Source organism: Saccostrea echinata, unplaced genomic scaffold (assembly GCF_033153115.1).
Source record: "Saccostrea echinata isolate AGI-Se365-2 ecotype Australia unplaced genomic scaffold, CSIRO_AGI_Sech_v1 ptg000036l, whole genome shotgun sequence".
Lineage (NCBI taxonomy): Eukaryota > Metazoa > Mollusca > Bivalvia > Ostreida > Ostreidae > Saccostrea > Saccostrea echinata.
In genome coordinates this window covers 5,373,161-5,388,732 of record NW_026889785.1, presented here as the reverse complement: position 1 = coordinate 5,388,732, position 15,572 = coordinate 5,373,161, and the positions used below count along the sequence as shown (strand labels likewise).

Genomic DNA, 15,572 nt, shown 5'->3' with positions numbered 1-15,572 from the left:
AATTTAGCTTTATTTTTCTAAATAAATCAAATTGAAAAAAAGGAGAAAAAAAATTGAAAATCCTGAAAGGAAAACATGGTTAATTAAGTGTACAATAATTGTTATCTATGAAAAATTGCGTAAATATCTTTTTTACCAAAACATTCTGAATTGAGAATCTTTCGGAGCAAGATGGCACATAAAATATCTTAGAGAAAAAAGTACATAAAATACTAAAATGGAGACATTAAAGGCATATAAGATAAATGCTGTAAGTTACTATTTACAACTATGTACAACATCTGTCTGCAAGTCTGAAAAGTTTCAGATCCCCATGCATCACGCAATGTCGCAGGAAGGCGACGTAGAGATCGGATACTCATTGTCGAGGGCTCTTTAAAAGGTCAGCCACGTCTGTTTGTCAATGGGGCCTATATTCTTACCACACTTGGAAAGGAACCACAGGGAGCGAATTTCCTTGCACTCGTACTGGTCCCAGAGGCGGAAGATTCGCTGTTATTGTCCGGTCTTTCTCTGTCTACAGAATAACTTTTCTTCGGACACCGGGTTTCCGCTGAAGAGGTAGCAGGTTGGCCTCTTGGTGAAGAAGTGGCACCAGAACATAGAAGGGCAGCTGTCCATTTGGTGATTGGTCGTTGAGGCGCCGGTGTCAACCCTCAATGTCGTTGTTGGTTTGTATGGACTGCCTGAACACCGACCATGAGTGGGTGGGTCACAAGGGATTGTTTATCCAGGTCTCCTCCAAATAAACCATCAGCTCCTGTTGTTTTTAAAGAAAATCATACTTAAGAATATGCAATTTTAATCAAAGCACATTGTTGTTTTTTTTTTCCAATGTAAAAAATAGTAATACATAAAATATAAAAGAAAAAATACCTCAAGCACGGGGGAAAGCTTACCCGATGTGTGCCGAAGGAAGGAACGGCAGGCCAAGGCACATCCTTATCAAATCGTGCGTCCCGTCGTCAAGTCTGTACGCTGACGAGAGCCCAATAGAAGCAGCTTTTCGCAAGACAGCCTGGGTCCAGTGGAAGACACATCCATGGATGTTGAGGTCTGGTAAGGTCTCCCTAATGGCTTGCCAAAGACCTGCCTCGAAGTCAACAACAACGCTGTTAACTCGCGGCTGCCTTGGCAGGTGTTATAACAGAACAGAGAGGACCTGAAATAAGATTTTAGAAAAATAATAAAACAATTTTTATTCATTGTCATTACAATACTGACATTTCACACACTTTAACTTATTTTAAGTGAAAATAGGTGATGTTAATATACATGTAAACATCTTGAATTTTTCTTGGCCGATTAAAATGTGATTTACTAATAACATTCATTTATTTTGTGGAGAATACCTCGCCATAATCCCTTTACTGCTTCCCAGACATCAGAATGAAGACTAGCGGAAGCTGCTTCATGACATCGCCCGATTTGTTTTTCTTCAAGAAACGCACAGTACTCAATTTTTGGCACCAAAGTCTAAAAAGTTTAAGACGTCACGCACGATGTTGGTGTCAAAAAGTCATTTCCATTGCGGCAGCATTGCGCAATTTTTATAATTTTGAAACAATTAATTGTATAAAAAGTATATATCATTTGGTCGGTAATTGTATATTAAATGCATTTTAAAATGAATATTGGTCAACATATCCATTTCTTAAATATATTAATTCGACTATTCCGTCAATTAAGGTCTAAAACGCATGTAGATAGGTAACGGAACAACATAATGTTGATAACTTCTATCAAACAAACATAAAAGAACAAAAGTCAGTAAGTACCAAAATTGGCCTGATTTCAAAATAGGGCAACTTTGCCTCTGGACATATCTACAGACTATATAATTTTTGAAACCAACTGTCTTTTTTCAATACCTCTTACATATTTTCTGCAAGGGGTCTTCAAAATAGCATATGTATCTAGATGAATTTCGTACGTTCTACGGAACGTCATTATGACGTTGTGAATTCTAACACTTCAGAGTTCTCATAAATAAAGTGATATATATTTATTAATGGAATATTTTACAAATAATGTATATTATTATAATATATTACAGATAAATCTTCGATATATTGATAAGTAAAAGTTATAGGCCGAAAAGTGTCCATTCTGTGAGAAGAAAGAACGTGGAGGGCCGTTAGGCCCGACAATAGTTCTTTCTTCTCACAGAATGGACAGTTTGAGGCCTATAACTTGCTTAAAACATTGACTCTAATGTGTTCCTAATGTCCCCTCTTAGAATTGTTTCTCATCCACTGTATTAAGTAAGCATGGTCTACTTATTGGACTCTCTCAGGTGAAGATTGCTGACAATCAAAAGAAACTTGCATTCCTTGTTATTGTTAATAGTGGACAGTTACAGGTAAGTGCTTATTTTAAACGAATTAAGAATATTTAACCACAATGCTATGAGATTCCAAAACCATTTTCTTGTGATTGTCAATGTTGAAAGCATACCTTCTTCCGAGGGAGAAATCATATTTCTTATGCATATCATATTCAGATAGGATGAGCAATCTACTAATAATACAGATGTCATTTTTGGAGTGATTTTTTGGATTTTGAGCTTAGGATTCTCAAGATAATGAACTTTGAACTCCAAGTGGACATATTTTTCAAATATTTCTCAACTTTTGGCCAAGGCTATTCAAGGATGCAGAAAAACAAAGGGAACGTAGAAAGATATCCTTAATTAAATCAACAATATTTAGATGATTTAGAAAAGGCTTTCTACAGAAAATGTAAATGGGCAGTGACCGTGTTGTTTAACTGTCAGGGAGAATGTTGCACAGTACCCAACGTTGATGTTCTCATGCTTAAGGACATCACGATGTTGGGTGATAAAGAAATCAGAAAAATTATCTTTTCATCGCAGAGTCAGAAACAAAGCGGGCGAAGGCTTTTGACCAAACACCCTTGCATTCCTATAACAGAAGAAATAATGTGCTCCTGCAGAAAGTCAGCAAATTATTCGGAGTTCTAGTGAGAAAGAACTGAGTATCAATTGATTCTTGCCAGGAAGGCATTTAAAAGGAGAAGTGATACCCCCGAGCTTCTTGTTGGTGCAGGGTACATAGAATTCAGAGATATTTCCTTCAAATTAAAGTTTTGACATTCATTGTGATTTAGGAATATATATTTCATCATTTTCCATTTTTGTTTCTGTGACTGGGAATATATATTTCATTACATTGTGAAACATGTTGGATTCATTACTTCAAATATTTATTTGTGTCTATGTTGTGTTTTCTTAATCCATTAATCTACCTGTATCCGTCCAATAAGTTATTAAATTCTGTCCATTATTTTTAATAATGGACACATTTTTTTTAACTTATTGGACTGTCTTAGGCCTTTCAAGGAATAGAAAGTATTAAACGAACAAAGGATGATGTCATCCTAATGTTTTAAGGAAAGATAACTTTGAAATTATTATATCGAGTATAAACAAGCTTAGGTACACGTACGAGTGAAAATGACATCGTTTCCGTTCAGCGTGTGCAAATCGAGGTACACGGAAACAATCAAATAACGTGCGTATAATTAATAATATTTTATAATATCTTTATCAATGTTTTACACAAACTTTATATTATTGTATTTAATATTTTAATTAATTTGCACATCACATTAAGTCTATTTATGTTAATTTTTTTAATACTTGTCCAGTAACATGATTCCTATGTTCATCATTAAGATGATTTAAGACATTTGATGCCATTTTTCAGTTTTGGAGAACTGGAGGAATGACCTTTACATTCTTTCTGTGCAACCCTCATTTGCAGATATGATATGGTTCTTAGTAAGAAGCACATTGTCCAGCCTATGATCTTGAACGGATTTGTAATTTCACAGTCATTATAAGTTCTCTATTTCAATTTTTTTTTTTTTTTGCATTATATGTTTAGGTGACTGATACATCCATACCAATGGCACCAAGAGGAAGATAATGACGTTATCTGATGGGAATGCCACCATTGAGGTCAAGCTGTGGGGAGACTTGGTTGACACGCAGGTGTTTGAGGGCTCTACTGTGGTTGTGATGTGTGTACACGTAGACGTATATCAGGAGAAGAGGTCTTTGAATTTCTTCGGGAAGCACAACAGTAAAGGTATTCACATACTGAATGAATCAAAGAGTTGTGTTGTTTTTATAATAATAGCAAGCATTAAATGTTACAGGATTGTGATAAAAAAGAAATGCATATTATAATTAATGCAACTATTTCGATCTTCAATTGAAAACAATTAAGTTCAAATTTAACATTGTAGATTGCGGACAGTGAGGAAGAGTTCTCAGGCACAGTGAATGGAGTTTCGTTTGAAGAGTGAGTTATTATACCCATATGTTCCTTCAAAAGATATGGAAGAATTGTTTCATTTTAGAGGGGGTCAGGTGACCCCATCTATTACTTTACTGTCAGAGCTTTGAAAACGTAAGCCAAGATGATAACACATGAATTAAATCTATGCTATATCAAAGAGCGCAGAAATAGTTTTGATATAAATATAAACATTCTGTTATTTCTGTATCAAACTGTAGAGAGTGATATGAACTTTTTTAAAATCAAATTAATAAAACATTTTGTAATTTCAATTCAGGTGTTAGTTTTCAAACTGTATTGTTTTTAATTAACAGATCCAATTCCTCCATCCTCCTGGATGACGAGTTTCTGGCTTGCTCCTCGGAACAATTGAGAGAGATCTTTCCTGGAGGGAATTTTGTTGAAAACTTGAAGGTGAAGGGGAGGAAGAGGAGATCAGTGATAATGCCAATGTAAGCAAAATTTTTATAATGATCATATACTATGGAGTTAATGTTCAATATTTGGTGAAAGAGAAAAGAAAGAAATGGAGTTATAAGATGTTAATATTGATATTAAGAATGCAGTAGAATTTGTTGATGATTTAAGCAAATGGAAAGATTCATATATGTAATGGTAGAAATAGAGAGTTGAAATTGATTTTTGTGAAATGTTGCAGTGAGATGGAAGCAGAGTCTACTGGATGCAATGCTACGGAAGCAGAGCCTACCGTTCATAGTGGTGTCGCAGAGCCTTCTGTTCATACTAGTGGGGTGGACGCTAAGCCATCAAAATTGCAGTGGGGTGAATACAGAGCCAGACCTTTGCAGTGGAGGAAGCCTTCTAGAGGAGTTAGAAGCTATTTTGAACTGAACTATTGTGCTGTGAAAAACTTACATTACATGAAAAGGGCAGTAAAATGATCTTCATCCTGTGTTAAATAGAGTCTGTGGTAGGTGTATTGTATATAGTTTTCTAATTTTACGTTATGGCAAGAACTGCTCATTGTGTCTTTTTTTTGTACCTTGTATTAGAATGGTAATCACTTAAAAATTTTCTCAATTTTCTTAAGAGTTCCTTTCAACTATCATGAGAAAGAATTTCAAGTCCCTTTAAAGTGTGTTATAATAGTTTTGATGTATGTGCATTCCAGTATTGTAATATTTGTGCCAAATGGTTTTATTTATTTCAAAGTGGTTGTGATATCCAATTTCAAATATCCAAGTTCATTCCATATGTACCCTATTTATTTATTTCTAGTGCAAACCATACACAAGATTATATCTTGTATATAGTTGGAAAGGGAAGCAATGATTGTATAGTTTCTGTCTCTTAGATTCTAGTTTAAGATTTCACCGAATGTGTTATAAAGTTTTCTTGTTTTTTTATGAGTTGTATATTCTCTTTCTTTTTGTTTTAGATATGCTTATGTTTTCCTTTCCTTAATATGTGAAATATGTATGGTTCAATATCATATGACAAATGCTATTTTTCATGTGATCTTCGAAAACCAACTTCAAGGAGAGAACCTGTACAGGTATTGTACATTTTGAAGGATGGAAGATTTTTTTATTAAATGATTTACAATTTTGCATACTGTTTCTTATGTTTCATTAGAAGATGTCAATGGTAACAGTGCATGTATTTGATAAATTAAAGTCCAGGCTTTTTGATATCATTGACAGCTGCTTTTTCAATAAAAATGGAACTCGTAAATATACTTACCTTGTCATTGGTCATTTGCAAAATTATTTTGTCAAAAAACATTCTGATTGTTCACACAAGTATTCTGAAGTTGGCATTAAAAAGATGCTTGAGTTTCTGATTGAGAATATCTATGTGTTTTTTGGAGACCAGGTCTTCCAACAATCTATTGGAATTCCCATGGGTACCAATTGCGCCCCGTTATTAGAAGACCTTTTTTGTATTCATATGAAGCAGAATTTGTCCAAAATCTTGTACGTGAAAAGAAGAAAACACTTGCTGTGGCCTTCAACTCGACATTTAGATATATCGACGACGTATTGTCAATTAACATGGCTATTTCCATTTTCATGTCGATACGATATATCCTTGTGAACTTGAGATAAAAGATACCACAGAGTCTGACACATCTGTTTCATATTTGGATATTTTACTTGAAAAAGACGTTAATGGTAATCTAACAACCAAGCTTTATGATAAACGTGATGACTTTAACTTTTCAATCGTCAACTTCCCTTACTTATGCAGCAATATACCTTCATCACCTGCATACGAGGTATATATCTCTCAGTTGATTCGATACGCAAGAGCATGCTCTACGTATGTACAATTTCTAAAAGGAGGTAAATTATTGACAAATAAGTTGATGAAACAAGAATATCAGCTGTCTCGTTTAAAGTCATCATTTCGTAAGTTCTATGGTCGATACAATGACCTTGTCAGCAAATACAATTTATCATTGAATCAAATGCTGACTGACGTTTTTCACACTAATTGTTAGGTCATTATTTACACAATGAATTGTCGACGGATTTTTCCGTTATTTCCCGATCATGACAAGGAGCACACGGCGGGTGTGACCGGTCGGCAGGGGATGCTCACTCCTCCATGGCACCTGATCCCACCTCTGATGTTTGGAGGTCCGTGTTTGCTCTGCTCCTATTTTGTATTGATTAATGGACTTTTGAGCTTGAATACTGTTCGTTATCTCCATATATTTCATCCTAACAACCCTCGTAGACCCAAGGTATTAAAATCAGTTCGCAGAACGCTATTGGCCGATCTTATGTCTTGCATGAAATATTATTTTGTCCACATACTGTTTTCATTATCATTGTTTCTGACGTCTGCCAAAGCCTGGGAAGGTACGTTAATGATGAAGCTATAAACGACCCCAACAATAATGATGTAATGAAGTTTAAAGTATTTAACAACTACACCAGGCTTTTTCTCTGTGCAAAAAGGAAGAGGAATTCCGTCACCTTGGCTGCAACTGACACAGAGGACACCGATTTGACAAACCTTGCGTCTGTGAAGGATTATTACAAATTAGTCTCCCATTTAGAGCCATTCCATTGCTTGTTCTAACAACAGTTAGTAAGGTCACCAACACTTTCCCAATTAATGTGCAGAACTACAGGCAGCAGCAGAGTCAATTGCTAGCCCGTCTTCAGCATAATCCGTGGCAATGAGAGGTGTCCAAACACTATGGTGACAAATCAAGGAAAAGTCATTTTAGCTAGCTGACTAACATCAGTAAAATTGTGGAAAGAATACCAGACCAGAGAACGTTGTTAAAGTCAGATGATTTATTGTAGAGGTCAGAAAGAGTAAATAATGGTACTAAAGAAATTATGGTGTCTCAATAACAGAAGCTGGTCTCTCTGTTAAACAAATTTCGATTGGATGGCCTCTTAATAAGAGGAGGAAGTTTCTTTTTTCTCCAAAAAAATTAATACAGTGCACAATTGTGAACGATTACAGTCTACCCCCTCACCCTCGGGGGGGGGGGGGAAGTATTTTTGTAAATTCAGTATAAACATGATCACAAAAACAGTATACAAATGGTAAACATACACAGATTGTTACACTTTGCTACACAGTTCATGTTAAACAAACGTAATTGTTGTCCTTAAAATGATCCCTGCAAATGTAAACATAATTACTGGGAGGCACCAACTTTTCATACTTTGTTTTCCCACGTAGCTAGATTGAATCCAGGCATCTTTGTCCTTCTTATTTGATGGTTATATGTGATCCTTTTTAACCTTCTGGTACGAAACAGTACGCTTTCGACATGGTCTACAATGACAATGTTTGGATTATCTGACGAAAAGTAGGACCAATGCAGCGCTAGCGCAATCTATATGATCAGAACGATAATCGACGCGCGTTTGCCATACTTAATTTTCTTGTTTGTTGACCATGCTATTACACTTCTGTTCTCAAACTGGTCTCTGACTTTTCAGCATTAAGACGTTCAGGCGGTTTTTTCAAATCATTAGCCGTCTTCTCCGGCGCCTCTCCCTCTGGGATCAGATTCTAAAGGTTTTCTGTAATCTTTTTTGCCCTCCTTTTTCATACATTTATTTCCAAGACCTATAACATCAAAGATCAAAGTACTCAGAAGTACAGAGAACCGGGCTCACTTACAGAGTAGTGAACAAAGACCGTTTTTACATACTGTAATAACAGATGAATAACAACAAGTTCAGACACTGGAAGAAAATGTAACACAAAAAATATATCTCTGTAACAGATAGTATATATATATAAAAATGTTTAAAAAATTAAATAAAATGTAGCTAGAATTTAACAGCGTAAACAATTTATCACATGTATCGTTTTGGGGTCGTATATACCACTTACAGAAGTAAATAAACATTGATTGAAACAAGATTAAGGTCAAACGTCTATGCACAGATAGGTCCTCAGCGGGGAGTTTTGCATCAAAGTGTACATCTGAGGTGTGTTCAGCAGAGCGAGCGCTCGCGGACACTGTCGCTCGCGAGAAAAAACTGTCTACTGAACGGACGCGAGCGCTCGTTTTTATTCAATATGGCGGACGTTTTCACTGAAATTCTATAATGATTTTAAAATTGTTGATTTTTAAAAGATTAATCGCTGTACGGTTATTCCCGGAATGCATGATCGAAGGAGATTTCAATTTTAGATGCTTTGTTTACCATTACGACAAACCGAAAGTTGATTAACACCGGAGTTGACTCGAATACAAGAGGGGAAAAAGACTTCGACAATCGGGTCGTTTTTTGTCTCTGTAAGTTAAAGAAATACAGAGTAACAAATAAGTGGTTCTGTTGTCGAATGTCATTATCGTTTGCTCTACATAACCATGATAACCAAGCACGGCAAAGTACTTTGCATCAATATTTCGACTATACCAGTATACTTCTTTTCTCTCTCTCTTCTCAATTGCTAGAAAATAATAATGTCCTTGAAAATCGCCATCAGAGAAAGACTTACGTTTTGAAAAATTTAGAGTAATGGAAAACTGCATAAATAATGTTCTGTTATTTGATATCCTTGCACTGAAAAATTGAATACTTCTTGAGAAATACAGAATTTACTTTTCATTTAAATACTATAATATTAAATATTAAATTGATTCAAAATCATCCACCAGGATAGATTTTAGCACCATGATTTGGCTAGATCTGTTGTGTTTATGATGTGTAAATAATGTACCCAATATACATATTTAACTAATAAAGTAAGTCTAACTTTACATGTAATATTTTTATTTTTATTCCATATTGTTTTCTTAAGGACAGGTGATACAAACTTTTATCATTATAAAATTCTGAAAATAACAACTATATGTATTAAATCAAGTTTATAAATGAGTTAGATTAATAACTGCATATATTTTAATTTTTCACTCAACTTTTCACAATAATTGGATTAACATGTTTAAAGTGACAAAAAATTGTATAGGTTAGTAAGGATGGTTGCAGAAAGGTAGAATTTTGAACATCCTTGAAATTTAATAAATTTTCAATAATTTTTGTCATCATTTACAACTAAAATAGGAAAAAAATAATTATTTACAAATTAATCCATTTTTTTGTACCATCTGTCCTTCATACATGATACAACATACGGTACTAAAGAATGAGTAAAGATTTTATGTCATCTCATTTCATTTGCTGTTACTTTAAGAGATCCTTTTTTTTCAAAAGCTAGTGCATTTTAACCTCATTAACATTTGTGGTGCTTTGCATTGTGTATATTGATTTAGTGATCAGTGAACCTGACGAGGGAGACAGGGTTCCAAGTTCGATTTCTGGTCCAGACTGGACAAAAGTCTGAGCGTCTTAAATGAATTGTATACATATATCCTTTTTAATTAATCTCTTTCTCCACTAGGTAGAACCAAGCAAACATTTAGAAAGACCTGCATAGGAATGTTCACTGAATTAAAGTTTCAACTTATTAGTAAGTCTCTTTGATGTTTAAAATAAGTCACTTTGGGAAAAAAATTGTTTCCCTTAAAGTTTGATATCTTTTAATATTTCATATACAAGAACATGTATGAAGGAAAGTGAAGATGATATACGTAAATTTAACTTTGTAATTGCAAGAATCGCATGCACAAAAGTTCACAAAATGGTCTAAATATAGATACTTGTGGCTATAGTAAGACAATGGGGATCCCTAGTATACTGTTCACTACTCATGATCAGTATTCTAGATCATATGCATAAATATGGTGGGATTTTAACCCACAGATCTTTTGACAATAACAAAGAAGAGAATAGATAATAAATAGGAATGCCAATGAGATCATAGTGGATGATTTAAAAAAAAAAGAAAGAAAGTAAAAGTGATGAAGGAACGAATTTCAAATTGGATAAATTCAACTCTCTGTGACATTCTGAGGACTGATAGTGTTATGATTACCTTGTTCGTGGTTCTTAATCATTTACCTAATTTGCTCAAAAACAAAAAAAAATGACCTCAATTTCAATTTAGATTTAATGAATTTATGCCAGTAATGTAACATTTTACTGACTAAAGAATGAAAAATTATCAATTAAGTTTCATATTAAATGTTATTTAAAAACTCAAAGAATAATAATTCAAGGCAGGATTTATGACAGTATTTTAGTTGTTTTTCAAAAGCAACTTGCATCAATCTTCTAAACTGAAATTCAGATATATTTTTATTATATCCTTAGTCCAAAGTAGAGGAGGTATACTGGTTTACCCATGTCTGTCTGTCCATAAAAAAAGATTTCTACAGTTTTCTTAGCAACTACTCTTCCCAAATGCTTGAAATTTTAACACACTCTTTGTTTAGACATGCCATATGGTGGGTTTTATTTTTGTACAAATCTGATGTCAACTTCCCGTTTATCCATGCGTCTGTCTGTGCCAAACTTATATGAAAATACAACAATTATTATCACTAAATGTACATGTACTTATGTTTTTCATGACCCTCTATACACTTCACACTAAAGAGTTCTAATTCCATGGTACATGTACTTTCATCCAGTAAGAGTTATCTGCCCTCAGATCTAAAGTTAAATAAATTGAAGCTCTATATGTAATAAACTCAAGCATTTTATACAATTTATTAGGCCAAAATTAATTAATTGAATATTTATTTGCATGTATTTCCCCTTATTTAAATGAGCAACAGTGATTTGTGTTCATCAATACTACATTGTCTTTGAATTTTTTTCTTGAAAGCAAGTCACTAATTGGAAGGTATCCATGTTCAAAATGAAATAGACTGGGTCAGTATTTACACCTTTATATGCTTTAATTTTCTCAACGTCCAATAAATATTTTCATTCATGTGAAGAGGGTCTTTAGTTAATATCAATATATTATTAAGTTATTGAGTTAATATATATTAAGTTAAAACATTTTTTAAATCTAAAAATGCTTTTTATTCCTCTACCAGTGAAACCAAGGAGACTATTGGTTTCCTTTTTCGATTACACTAAAATATCGCCCCCCTGTTAAATTGACCAGTTTTGGAGGATAGCTTCAAGCTAATGAGCAATCTGCATGAAATTTTGCATGATAATAACTTGTTTCAAGATATTTGTTTGAATAATTTCCCGAAATTTAAGTCTTCTTTTTTGTATTTACCATATAAGAGTCAATGACATGCATTAAGCTTTTACAAACAAAGGTGTGTAAAAACACACACAAAATGTACTACTTTGTACATATAACCCATAACAAATGCATGTACTGTACATATGCTTAAGAAACATTATGCAATAAACTACTTGGACTTCACGCAGAAGAATTTGTAAAAATTGTATTTGAAATTTTGCACAAACATGTATGTCAAATTATATCTGGTTTATTTTGTGCATGTTTAAACTTAGTACATGTAAGTTTTAGATACTTGTAGAAAAGTAACCTAACCTACCCATTAATTATTTAGATTTTCTCTTCTTTATACAAATATTTTTTGATATATCATATTGAGCTAATATAGTATTATATACACCCATTCTGCATTGTGCAATTCAGATCCCAAAAGCCAAATCATGTATTAGACCTCAACAGCATGCAAAATTCATATCAAATCGTATTTTTTTCACATGATTAAATAGTCCTTACAAAACTTGTAAATTTTTGTCATGTGAAGTCTGAGTTCTTCTGCCAGGTGTCATTAAAGTGATCACAGCCTGCAACCTCATGGCACTCAGCTGACTGTCAAGGCCCAGGGACCTCTTGTTGATGAAATTGTTCAATAGGGTTTAGGAGAACAACAATTTTGCATATTCAAGACTCGCACAAATAATCTGAATTCCAATCTACTTTTTTTTAAATTCTAAATATTACTCCAAGTTAAAAAGTTAATCTTCTTGATTTAATGATCATCACTGCAGGTCCACATTTGAAAAATACAAAATGTATATACCATGTAGTACTCTCAGGAGGTATAGTACAACAGTCGATGTCTTTTAATATGGATTAAATTTAGGAATTTACAAGACCTTTGAATACAGTGATGATTTCTTTTCGTATATAGATAAGGATTGCAACTCACGAAAAATGGTTCACTGATGTTATTTTTTCAATTGATGTGTTCCAAAAAGACAGAGAATTCAAAGAATTCAGTAGAAAATGTGAGAAAACAACAAATAGGCCTTGGTCATTATTGTATGAGTTGCCTCGGTTAATAACAGGAAGAAGAGAATTACAAAAACTAATGTACCAACATAAAATGTGTAATATATCATTTAAAAAATCATGAGTTGAGACTTCATGCGATGACATGTAGCATGATGACAAGATGAAGAGAAAACTTTCAATATTTTATTATTGGATTATCTAGGATATCATTTTAGATGAAGTATAATTGAACTGCCTATGAACTCCCGGAACACTCAGTCAGTCGAACCCTTCTTGAAAGTAACTGTTTTGGAACAAAGAGCAAAGTAGAATTTTTTTAGATAAACGTTCATAATGCATGTAGGCCTACTATTTCTCAGCTACTTCAAATATACAGGTAAATTAAATATACAGGCATATATATGATGTTCATCATCTCGGACCAATTAGAATAATCTGTGTCTCAGGGCAGGCCCTCACTGGATCCATACGACATTACCATTTTTAACTTAGAACATTCTATCAACCTAATCCAAGAATCCGCTTCACTCAAAACATATTTATTACCACTTTTATATCATTAACATCATTAACATTGTCGCAATATAAAAGTAAGGGTTTGAGGATGTTGGATGAGTTTAAAGTTCTCTATAGAATGTGTTCATATATTAATTGACATAGTTTTTGTATGGTGTTACGCTCACTATAACTTGGTCACAAACCATGAAGTTTGGTCTTAAGAGTTTAATTATCAAGTAGATACGAGTCATGTAGGGTAAAAGTCATGGACATTCTGTGTCCCCAACTTAGGAGTAGGATTTCAGCCTTTCAAGCTCGCGATCGGCTTATAGATGTGATTTAAATGAAAATACAATGCAAAATGGCCACGTTGGACATATTCATCTTCCTTTACATTGATTTTATCTATTTATAATATGCATATATATATATACCGGTAACGGGATGTTTCGCACCTATGCATGGTTCGCGCCGCGATGTTTCGCGCCAATTCTGTTTCGCGCTGAGATGGTTCGCCCCGCGATGTTTCACTCCAAGTACATAAATGTGCTACTGACTTTAGTTCATTTTACAAAATTTTAGATTTTAAATATATGTAAATATAGAAATTTTTGGAACATTTTTTTTTAATCTAAGAAGATTATATTTGAAGTAGAGAAGTAAATTATTTATGTCTGTGTTTGAAGTATACATACATAGCATAATTGTGAATTATTATAAACGCCGTGCTAATTATCACTGGATGAAAAGTCCAGTTTCCGCAAAACTGAAACTATATGGAAACCTTGCTGAAACTTGACGTTGAAGTTTCCTGTATGGTTTCCGCAATGCGGAAACTATATAATAGTTTCAGTAAGTTTCTGTAGGGTTTCCGTTTACTAAAACTATTAGATTTGTTTCCTAATGGTTTCCGCAAAATGGAAACCAGCGTGAAATTAAATTTAACGACAATGTAACAATACTTATTAGTTTCAGGAGGTTTCAGGTTCCGGAAACTGTTAATTTCGATTCCTTATGGTTTCCGTAATACTGAAACCAAACTGAAATTCTTTTCATCAATTTGTTTTTTTAAAGAGTAGATAAATCAACTAACGTTACCTTTTTATTTACTAATGCATGTAAGAAAATTTAGTTTTTTTTTTTTTTTAATTAAATCTAATAATTCATATTCAGTTTACGACTTGTGTCTGCTCTGCGTATACTTATACATACCGGTATTGATATCAATTATAAGTACTGTTACTTGGTTTAATGGTTTAGATTTGATTTTCTTGTTTCAATTGAAAAATGGATATTTAGCAAATGAAAAAAAATAATGGTACGTTTTTAAATGAAATCAATTCCCGTCGCGAGGATTTTCTACAGTTCCCTGCTCGAGACCCCCCCCCCCCCCCTCGGGAATTGATTCTTTTCATAGCATACATCATGTACACAAAAATTACGTTTGTGTCAAGGGGTGATATATTTGGGGGGGGGGGGGGTATAATAATTCCCGGTTCCTCTATTTACAATAACAGATTTACAAAATTAAACGTGTTTAATAAATAGTTTGTCTTCATATTGCATGAAATACAGATAATTACCAGAGCAAACATGATCCGAGATAACAAGATGACTGCACGTAGGGTTATCAGACATGAAGTGATATACGTTTCCCCCTGCCGTCATCTGACTTCATCTTGCTGCATATGTTCCATGATACATGTTGAAATATTACTAATTATGTATTTCAAAAGTTCTCTCTTACACCGTCGATTATTATGTTTAATTTAGTTGTTTAGATACACGTGCACTTGTGTATTATATAATAAACGTGTTTAAAAAAAAAAAAGAACATATGTATAGTAATTCAGGAAACAAGAAAGCCCCATATGTTAGCTAAAATAAATTCATAATTATAATTCTGATACCACCTGTCGAGAAATACACGCTACCTTAGGAACTTAGGAAGCTCTTACATACGTGTCATTGTATGATTATAATGACAAGTGTGCCATACTGATGTTGTTTACTTGTTTCTAATTTTCATTGATAATGAAATAATAAACGTGATAATGCTTCAATAATTTAATCTGTTAAAAGCACAACACTACTGACTACAGGAATCCATTTAACTTGATGTGTAAACTCTTTTTACTATATATTTAGTGTTCGACAGAA

The 15,572-nt window shown here is 33.5% G+C and overlaps 1 pseudogene; it reads right to left on the bottom strand.

The window, feature by feature from the left end:
- Positions 1–375: 375 nt before the first annotated feature.
- On the bottom strand, positions 376–1,415 carry LOC133199792 (uncharacterized; annotated as a pseudogene).
- Between the last annotated feature and the right edge of the window lie 14,157 nt (positions 1,416–15,572).